Source organism: Oncorhynchus clarkii, chromosome 21 (assembly GCF_045791955.1).
Source record: "Oncorhynchus clarkii lewisi isolate Uvic-CL-2024 chromosome 21, UVic_Ocla_1.0, whole genome shotgun sequence".
NCBI lineage: Eukaryota > Metazoa > Chordata > Actinopteri > Salmoniformes > Salmonidae > Oncorhynchus > Oncorhynchus clarkii.
This window is the reverse complement of record NC_092167.1, coordinates 28580700-28592255: the sequence shown is the minus strand read 5'-3', so window position 1 is coordinate 28592255 and position 11556 is coordinate 28580700.

The window sequence follows — 11556 nt, the reverse complement described above, 5'->3', positions numbered from 1 at the left end:
GCCGTGCTGTAGCAAGGAGAACAGTCTATGGCTGGGGTCTTTGACAATTTTTAGGGCCATCCTCCGACACCGCCTGGTATAGAGGTCCTAGGTGGCAGGAAGCTTGGCCCCAGTGATGTACTGGGCAGTACGCACAACCCCCTGTAGTGCCTTGCGGTCGGAGGCTGAGCAGTTGCCATACCAGGCAGTGATGGAACCAGTCACTCTCGATGGTGCAGCTGTAGAATCTTTTGAGGATTTGAGGACCCATGCCAAATCTTTTCAGTCTCCTGAGGGGGAATAGGTTTTGTCGTGCCCTCTTCATGACTGTCTTAGTGTGTTTGGACCATGATAGTTTGTTGGAGATGTGGACACCAAGGAACTTGAAGGTCTTAGCCCCGTCGATGAGAATGGGGGCGTGCTCGATCCTCTTTTTCCTGTAGTCCACAATCATCTCCTTTGTCTTGATCACGTTGAGGGAGAGGTTGTTGTCCTGGCACCACACAGCCAGGTCTCTGACCTCCTCCCTATAGGCTGTCTCACTGTTGTGTCATCAGCAAACTTGATGATGGTGTTGGAGTTGTGTTTGGCCATGCAGTCATGAGTGAACAGGGAGTACAGGATGGGACTGAGCACCCACCCCTGAGGGACCCCTGTGTTGAGGATCAGCATGGCGGATGTGTTGTTATCTACCTCAGAAAGTTCAGAATCCAGTTGCAGAGAGAGTTGTTTTGTCCCATGTTCCTTCGATTAGTGATTAGCTTTGAGGGCACTTTGGTGTTGAACGCTGAGCTGTAGTCAATGAATAACATTTTCACATAGGTGTTTCTTTTGTCCAGGTGGGAAAGGGCAGTGTGGAGTGCAATAGAGATTGCGTCATCTGTGGATCTGTTGGTGCGGTATGCAAATTGGAGTGGGTCTAGTGTTTCTGGGATAATGGTGTTGATGTGAGCCATGACCAGCCTTTCAAAGCATTTCATACCTACAGATGTGAGTGCTACGGGTCGGTAGTCATTTAGGCAGGTTATCTTAGTGTTCTTGGGCACAGGGACTATGGTGGTCTGCATGAAACATATTTGGTATTACAGACTCACAGGGAGAGGGTGAAAATGTCAGTGAAGACACCTGCCAGCTGGTCAGCACATGTCCTGGTAATCCACCTGGCCCCGCAGCCTTGTGTATGTTGACCTGTGTAAAGGTCTTACTCACGTCGGCTACGGAGAGCGTGATCACACAGTCGTCTGGAACTGCTGACGCTCTCATGCATGCCTCAGTGTTGCTTGCCTTGAAGCGAGCATAGAAGTGATTTAGCTCTGTTACAGGTGTTTGTTATCAAAGGAAATCTCATTGTGAGGTTTAATTTCCCTTTAGGCTTTTGTTCTGCTCATCACATCCATGTTTGTTTTAGAATAGTCATGTCATCACAGTAAGTCATTTGCAACCTAGCAATAATCAGATTCTCTCCTTAGGCAATGTTAGGTATTTTCTTCACCACACATTCTGCTGTGCTGATAGAGGATGTGCCTTTCAATGAGGAAGACATGCACAACGAGTGAGTGCACACACACACACACACACTGACTCACAGTGGAAAAATAACTTCAGAAATGTCACACACACGAGATGGAGACATGCACATGGGTGTAATGTAACATAGGGAGGGGAGGATATTTTTAATTTAACTCGGCAAGTCAATTAAGAACAAATTCTTATTTACAATGACGGCCTACTGGGGAACAGTGGGTTATCTGCCTTGTTCAGGGCAGAAGGACATTTTAACTTGTCAGCTCGGGGATTCGATCCAGCAACCTTCCGGTTACTGGCCCAAAGCTCTAGGCTACCTGCTGCCCCAATAGGAGTCAGTCTATGTCTATACAGTAGGGGATGTAGAAAAGAGGGCTCGTCTTCCCTTGATTTCTCACCTCCTGCTCATAACTCATTGGAGAAGGTCAGAGGGGAGGACCAAAAATTTTGAAAAGGACATGAGGCGAGGAATCAGCGGATGGCGTTTATTGTCATGAATCTTGACCCGTAGCAGAACTGAGCAATTTCCGCAATCTTGGCCAGCAGCAGTCAAAATTGGCTCTATAGTAAAAATGTATTAAAACAAAAGTTTGTGCATAAAACTATTCTAACCCTAACTTTTAATTTAAGGTCAGGGTTAGTAGTGTGGTTATGTTTACCACTCTGCAGAGCTGCCTCCAGGGCAAGATTCATTACAACAAATGCCAACCTGTGAGGAATCATGGAAAGACAAGTTGAGGTAGAGCCCTACTCTTTTATTTTCTCACCATTTTTCTCCCTCGCAGTCAAAACCCTCCACATATCATCTACGACCTGTACAACCAAGTTGGCTATAACTGTTTCATCGCAGCGGGTATCTACGTGCTGGTTGCAGCTCTCTTTCTGCCAGATCAAACTGAACAAGCGCAAGGAGTTCATGGTGCACTAATACCACCTGCTGGACTGGGCATGCTACTTCTGCAACACAGCAAAACACTGTCTGGAGAAGAAGAGTGGCTTTTTCCGTAAATGTTCTATACTGAGTCTGAATGAATGGTAGCCGTTGTTATTGTCTGGCTGTGTCCTGATTCTCCACACTTATCCCAAAGTGTTCACTTGTACACTCTCCATCATGGATTTAAAAGCATTGGGATTGAGGTGGCAGGTATCCTAGGAGTTAGAGCGTTGGGCCAGTAACCAACAGGTTGGTAAATCAAACCCCTGAGTTGACAAGGTACAAATCTGTAGTTCTGCCCCTGAACAAGGAAGTTAACCCACTGTTCCTAGGCAGTCATTGTAAATAAGAATGTGTTCTTAACTGACTTGCCTAGTTAAATAAAACATCTAAGCATTGGCTGGAGGGAGTATCCACTGTTATTAAATCTATGAGAGGGAGTGTGCAAGTGCACACTTTTGGAGAAGGGTGGAGAATCAGGAGACTTTGTCTGTGTATGATTAACAAATCCCTAACACCTTGCTATTATTTATCTACGCAAATTAAATCACCAGAGTTGTATTATTTCTAATGTCTTCAGAACTGGGAATGATAACTACCCTGTTAATTCGCTGTGCCCGTCTTCCCCTCAGGTAAAAAACAAAAATCTCTGTAGAAATGTATCAAATGGCAGTTGTATTTGTTTGAAACCAGTTTGAGGCCTTAGCTTGTGTAGTAGATGCAAGGAAGTTTCGTTAGTGTTTTATAATTTATACTGGCAGCTGTGGCTGTATTGTTTTTTTTCTACGTTCTTGCCCACTGTGCTGTTGTCCGTGCCCAATAATGTTTGTACCGTGTTTAATGCTGTTACCATGCTTTGTTGTCACGTGTTGATGCCTTGATATGTCTTAGGTCTCTCTTTATGTAGTCTTGTCGTGTTTTGTCTCATTTAAAAAAAAAATCCCATCCCCCGTCCCCGCAGGAGGCCTCTTGGTAGGGGGTCATTGTAAATAAGAATTTGTTCTTAACTGACTTGCCTAGTTGTAAAAAATAAAAAAAATAGTTGAGCGAAGACGAACTGCTGCACAAACACTACGGAAGCTATAGTCTAGAGCAGCGTTCCTTAAAGTATGGGTCTGGTCGCGGACCTGTTAATTGTGGGTCGTGACGTAAATGTATAATTATTTCATTAATTGGATTAATTTGGCCAAGTGCAACTGCGCTCTCGGTTCTGTGCGCTCTCTGCTCAGTTTGGAGAAGAGGTTGTAGAGGGAGATGCCCATGTGCTTCGCGGTTTACCTGATCTTTTTTCTGCGGTGTTCTTGAAGATCACTCCGCGACCCACACGCTGCAGCGCTGTGGTTCAAACCACTGATTTATTATTCCCGCTCGCCATCACTCACCTCCGTCATGAAATGGACTCATGCTAGCCACAAGTTTTGACTGAGCTCAATCGTCATGAAACGCAAATACCGTGATTGTCTCTTTCATACACACTTTGAGAAATAACGAGAAGCGGGAAACACAATGTGTTTTGTGTGGGGAAGTGCTTTGTAATGAGTCTCTCGAAATGAGAAAATTAATTAAACGACACGTCCTGACCAAACATCCAGGCACAACATGACGGTAAACCCAGGGAGTTATTTCAGAAGAGGGCAGAATGCTTCAGGAAACAGTGCTTCGAAAGTGGAAAAGTCAATTAGCAAGGCATTGTCATTTTATAACCGGCGATAAGCAGAACTGAGGGAGTGCGATCTCTCATTGTAGATGTGTAACGGATGTGAAACGGCTAGCTAGTTAGCGGTGGTGCGCGCTAAATAGCGTTTCAATTGGTGACGTCACTTGCTCTGAGACCTTGAAGTAGTGGTTCCCCTTGCTCTGCAAGGGCCACGGCTTTTGTGGACCAATGCTTTGTGGGTGAATGTTGTGGATGTGTGCCGAGGGTCCCTGGTTCGAGCCCGGGTATGGGCGAGGGGACGGACTAAAGTTATACTGTTACAGATGCGAGTTTCTCTTTCAAACAATAGACTGGCCTTGTAACGTTACACAGGTAATATCTAACGTTAGCCAAAGCAAGCTAACTAACGTAAACTTGTACAGCGCCTTGGTCTGTACAATTGCCCTTATTTTAGCGCCCCAAAAACGTAATACTTCCAGATCAACTGTAATGTCAATACCATTGTAAAAGCACAATTTCTCCCCTTTCCAATAAAATCAATTACATGACCTAAACGCTGTCGTTTCTGCATAAGTCAAGCAGGCAATGAGCCCCGTTGTGTCTTTTAAAAAAATGGCGGGTGGGGAAGCGAAACTAATGCGTGATAGTGAGAAGGAGAGGAGATGTGTGGGAACTACTTTTTTTCACTCGATCTGTCCAGCCAATCACCTTGTTGCCTCTAAAATGTAAATAAAACTTTAAAGAGTTTATATAATGTGTCATTACATACCTATTTGAAAGTTTGTGTCGAATTTTAATCGGGTTTTTAGGGCGGTGCTAAAGTGATCTTAGAAGTAAACAGCGGCTTTGAGAATGATGATCGCATGCAATGATAACGAAAAAAATGACTAGGTATCCCCCTTACCCAGTCACTGTCCATTTCTTGTTTTTAAAGGATGATAGAAGTGCTACACCTGGTGTAGAGAGATTGTAAGACATAAATAGTTGCATTATGCGTGCTGTACGTTACGAGATGACACGCCACGATGTAACGGAGGGTCCGTTTTTTCAACTTTTCTCCAATACTATAGAGCCATTACCATGTCGATCAACGCTTGAATAGAAACCTAGTTCACACCCCAGATGTTGACGTCAACACAGTCGCTACAATCCCAATAGTTTTCTTTGTAGCCTAGTTTGAATGTTGCAGTTGCGCACATTTGTACGGAATGGGGTGAGTTAAAGTTAGCTACTGATAGTGCAACCCTAAGAAACAGTACAGATGAAAAATTCAGGCCTACAGTACATTTTACTGTATAAATTATTATTGGTGTCACAAGTAATACTTTTTATTCTGAACTGGAATAAATTGATTGAAGCAAGATGCTTTTTGAGACAAATACTCGCACAGTTCTGATTTGCTCATCTGCAGCAGGAAGCAGTCTCCTGCCTGACTGAGAAAGCAGTAAGATGTTCAGACCCAGTTTGGCACCTCATACCTATATGTAGTTCAGGGTTCTCAAGTACAGAAACGGTGTCAATGCTGAGCATCACCTCAGTGTTGCACTGTCAAAAACTGAGCCCAGAATAGACATGCTTGTTGAAAACTTCAACCAGCCACACACCTCTCATTAGGACTGTGTATATGTGTGTGTTTTCTGGTCTGCATCTTTTGTGATCAATCAGTTTATTCCAGTTCAGAATAAAGAAATATGTATTTTAATTAAGAGCAACAGTTCCAACCTAGATTTTCTATCAACAATAATTTATATAGTAAGATGTACAGTAGGCCAGGTTTTAAAAAAATCTGTACTGTTACTTAGGGTTGCGCGATCAAAAGGCCTGTGTGTGTGTATTCTGTTATTTTTATTTTATTTCACCTTTATTTAACCAGGTAGGCTAGTTGAGAACAAGTTCTCATTTACAACTGCGACCTGGCCAAGATAAAGCATAGCAGTGTGAACAGACAACAACACAGAGTTATACATGGAGTAAACAATAAACAAGTCAATAACACAGTGGAAAAAAAGGAAAAAAAGAGTCTATATACATTGTGTGCAAAAGGCATGAGGGAGGCGAATAATTACAATTTAGCAGATTAACACTGGAGTGATAAATGATCAGATGGTCATGTGCAGGTAGAGATACTGGTGTGCAAAAGAGCAGAAAAGTAAATAAATAAAAACAGTATGGGGATGAGATAGGTCAATTGGGTGGGCTATTTACCGATGGACTATGTACAGCTGCAGCGATCGGTTAGCTGCTCAGATAGCAGATGTTTAAAGTTGATGAGGGAGATAAAAGTCTCCAACTTCAGCGATTTTTGCAATTCGTTCCAGTCACAGGCAGCAGAGAACTGGAAGGAAAGGTGGCCAAATGAGGTGTTGGCTTTGGGGATGATCAGTGAGATACACACTGCTGGAGCGCGTGCTACGGGTGGGTGTTGCCATTATTTGCCATTATTTGACCAGTGAACTGAGACAAGGCGGAGCTTTACCTAGCATGGACTTGTAGATGACCTGGAGCCAGTGGGTCTGGCGACAAATATGTAGCGAGGGCCAGCCGACTAGAGCATACAGGTCGCAGTGGTGGGTGGTATAAGGTGCTTTAGTAACAAAACGGATGGCACTGTGATAAACTGCATCCAGTTTGCTGAGTAGAGTATTGGAAGCTATTTTGTAGATGACATCGCCGAAGTCGAGGATCGGTAGGATAGTCAGTTTTACTAGGGTAAGTTTGGCGGCGTGAGTGAAGGAGGCTTTGTTGCGGAATAGAAAGCCGACTCTAGATTTGATTTTAGATTGGAGAGTTTACAGTCTAGCCAGACACCTAGGTACTTATAGATGTCCACATATTCTAGGTCGGAACCATCCAGGGTGATGATGCTAGTCGGGCGTGCGGGTGCAGGCAGCGAACGGTTGAAAAGCATGCATTTGGTTTTACTAGCGTTTAAGAGCAGTTGGAGGCCACGGAAGGAGTGTATGGCATTGAAGCTCGTTTGGAGGTTAGATAGCACAGTGTCCAAGGAAGGGCCAGAAGTATACAGAATGGTGTCATCTGCGTAGAGGTGGATCAGGGAATCGCCCGCAGCAAGAGCAACATTACTGACATATACAGAGAAAAGAGTCGGCCCGAGAATTGAACCCTGTGGCACCCCCTTAGAGACTGCCAGAGGACCGGACAACATGCCCTCCGATTTGACACACTGAACTCTGTCTGCAAAGTAGTTGGTGAACCAGGCAAGGCAGTCATTAGATAAACCGAGTCTCCGATTATACATCTGTGTGATGTGATCAATCTGTTTATTCCAGTTCAGAATGAAATTATTTATTGTATTTTAACAGCAACAGTTCCAGACATGTAAGAGTGTTTTTAATGGGGGAAAATAAACACATATATTTATGGTTATTTCATTTTTATTTGTTTTTGTATATATTGCATTTTTTTAGGCAGAAGGGCAATGAAATGTTCCAATATTTACGTACAGTTGCATATTTTCCTAAACTTGGGTACCAGGAAAACACAGAATTTCTCATTTGGGTCCCAGGCTGAAAAAGCTGATGATTATTCAGTCCAAAAAAAGTGTTGCGTTTCCTTTTTCTATTGGCAATCTAACACAAACATTATGGCAGAAGATTAGTTGATAAATGGCTACCTCACGTTCTTAGTTATTGACAAGTATATGTAGTCTACCCAAGTTCGTTGTGGTTTGTCTTTTAGAAGATTGCAAACGGTACATGTCGCCACGGTTATTTTCCCAGTTCCATTTATTTCTATACTATATCGATGTGAGTGATTTAATTTGCACGCGCTATTGATTACAGTAGAATTAGCTCTTCAATAGCCCTTATTCACATTCCATGATCGAACGATCTAAACACACCAACACATTTGACCATGATGACAGTGTCTCACAGGAGATGTTTAACAAGGTCCCTGGAAGTGGAGACCGTGTCAATGTTTTATCTTATCAATAGATAGATATTAATGATGGGTCCCAAACTCAATTTAGAATTGCCCACTTAACAGGTTATTTGATGAAGATCTGTTGATGCAGTGTTTGGTAATTGTGTTACTGAGACACAATGTATTCCTGTATAGTTAAATGAGCCCCTAGTTAAGAAGACTAGACACTACTATGTTTATTGTTGTTTATGAGTTAATCGATATCCATTAAAAAAATGCACCTGAAAAGTGTTCAGCCTTTGTAACAGTAAATCATTGTTAATTAGGGTGTGAAGCCAGGTCCAGTTGATGGGATAGAGTTCCGTAAACCTACTAACTCGTGTGCTGGTGGAATAAGGTAAGTTGGAGGTTCCCTGAATGAAAAAATGCTCTTGTGATTTTTTTTTTTGTATCCAGATGATAAGCCTTTACAGTGGCATCTTTACGATGTAATGACAAATGTTTGGGACGAAGACTGGGGGGAAATATAGAATCTATAAATCTGTATATGTTAATCATTTTATTCTTTACTCTTACCTCCCTCACTAGCTTTAAGCACCAGCTGTCAAAAGCAGCTCACAGATCACTGCACCTGTACATAGCTCATCTGTAAATAGCCCATCCAATCTACCTCATCCCAATACTGTATTTATGCATTTATCTTGCTCCTTTGCACCCCAGTATCTCAACTTGCACATTCATCCTCTGCACATCCTACCATTCCAGTGTTTAATTGCTATATTGTAATTACTTTGCCACCATGGCCTATTTATTGCCTTAACCTCTCTTATCCTACCTCATTTGCACAGTCTGTATATAGATTTTCTTACTGTATTATTGATTGTATGTTTGATTATTCCATGTGTAACTCTGTGTTGTTGTATTTGTCAAACTTCTTTGCTTTATCTTGGCCATGTCGCAGTTGCAAATGAGATCTTGTTCTCAACCAGCCTACCTGATTAAATAAAGGTGAAAAAAATATTTGAACTTTCGGGCTTGTGCTGTTTCTGGAAAAGTTACATGAGTCTTTGTCATAGTAATCTCTCCAACCTGATGTTAAGGTTTTAACATGTTTTGCAGAAGTTCTCTCTACAAAGCACTCAATGGATATATGCCTGACATGGGCCTTCTCCGCGTCTCAGAAACGTATGCCAACTTTTCTCCACTTACTGCCCCTCTTGTGACAACAATGGAAATGTCAGCTGACGTGCCCCTCGTTGAGTCCGCCTTTGGGCCAGTGCAAGCTGGCAGTGTGCTGTCCTATCAACTTCCACAGCCAAAGACCCGTGAAATTGTGAAGATTGCCGATGCCCCTTCTCCACCAATACTGCCATTACTTCCACAGGCTTCAGTCTTCACAGTGTGCTTACGTCCTTAGCCATCAGGAGAAGTTCCACGTCAAGGCATTAGAGACAACCTACGAGATGTTACACAAAGTCGAGGTTGCTACAAGGGAGCAAAGCAGCAGCTCTGAATGGCATCAGCTCAGGAAAATGAGAATAACATCCTCTCGTTTCCGAGAGGTTTGCCATATCCAGGGAGAGATCTCAGCTGACCGCCTAGCTGTTCAAGGGATCTGGTATGCAGACCATGGAAATGATGAAGAGGGGGCTAGCCATGGAGCCAGTGGCTGTACAGGACTACTGCACACTGAAGAATGTTAACTTCTTTCCGTGTGGCTTCGTAGTGCACCCAGATGCCCTGTGGTTAGGATCCTCTCCAGATGGCATCATATTTGATTCCAGTGTGAGACCACACTTTGGACTCTGAGGTCAAGTGCCCAAATGTACCAAGTTATGTTGACTGCCCTTACCTGAAGATACAGAATGAAGAGCTGAAGTTGAAGAGATCTCATGCTTTCTACTGGCAGGTGTAAGGTCAAATCCTTCTCACAGGTTGTAGCTGGTGTGACTTTGTCATCTGTGCACAGGAGGACATGCTAGTTGAAAGGATATATAAAGATCTACAGGTTTCAAAAACTATAAGAGGGAAAGTTGACCACTTGTATTTTTACCACTACTTGCATCAGTGTCTATCTCGCACCTGAATGGATCCCCTGCACGGGTGCAACGTTTAGTGGCTTCATGAAAAATAAGTATTGATGTTCTTGTGAAGAAAACTACAGTAGAATAGATTTGTTTAAAAAAATATATTTCAGCAAATGTTCAACAGTTCAGTTAATCAATTACACATCTCTAACATTGTATTCAACTTTGCATTGTGGCTATTCTGTGTTTACTTGATTTCTTTCCCCTAAACTCATTGCCTAATTAAAGCCAATACAAGCTCTACACAAACTGATATTCGCCACAACACAAATGATTGATACATGTCGTAGATTAACAAATTATTTTGCTGCTGGCAAATAAACACATTTACATTAGCTTGGCCCATGCTCTGACCAAAGGTCAGTTTTGATAGTTGACTAACAGGCACGCCACTGCAAATAATTGGTTGATGGTCCCTGAGATGGTCAGGGGGATGACTCTCAAACAGCTTGTGCTCCTTTACTCTGCAAATCATTCTGTCAACATGCACTCTCAGCCTGGCAATGGATTGGGTCTCCCCAACCTCATGCGCTGGCATCTGTGTGCGTCTTGACAGAAAGGCTGGCCGGTAGACCATGCACGGAACAATGTCATCTATGAGGAAGCCCTTATCCACCATAATGGCCCTGTCAGGGGTGACGACATGTCACGACATACTGCCACCAACAACATTTTTCTGAGCTCTACATCGACCGGGAAACTATGGAAGCTCACAATACCATTACATTTTGAAGAAACTGAACACAGGTACTGAACAATGTTCATTTAGAGTGGCTGCTTGGTAAATGGTGTGTGCATTTTATAAGGTACTTATTTATCAAAATACAAAAAACCTTTATTTAACTAGGCAAGTCAGTGAAGAACAAATTCCTATTTTCAATGACGGCCTAGGAACAGTGGGTTAACTGCCTTGTTCAGGGGCATAACGACAGATTTTTACCTTGTCAGTTCGGGGATTTGATCTTGCAACCTTTCGGTTACTAGTCCAACACTCGAACCACTAGACTACCTGCCACCCCCGACATGTAGGCCTTTGTGTAGGGAGTACTTTATGTTTGGTCTTAAATATTTCAACCAATCTTCAGCATATTGATTATGAACTTAGACGTTTGAACTGGTGTTTTGACACTGAGCTATAAGTAAAAAGTTGATGACAACAGGAAGCAGCAACAGTATTTCAAATGATGTTTTAGGAATATCCATTATAGCCTACTTTTAACATGATTTTTAAAAAGTATTCTACTTTATCACGTAAAAACTGAATGAGGCTAAAAACGTGTTTGATTTATTGATTGTGATGTTATAACTGAAATCGTGAAAATATGTTTCTCTTTAAATCTCATTTAACTTCTCTCTGAATCTAGTGTGCCTTTTTGGACAGTGTTCTTTCGCTCTGCCTTTCCGTGGACCAACTGTTGGTCGGCCATGATACTTTTTTCTCATGTTATAAAATGTGATTGTAAAGAAGTTGATTCGATGAGTTTCTTTAC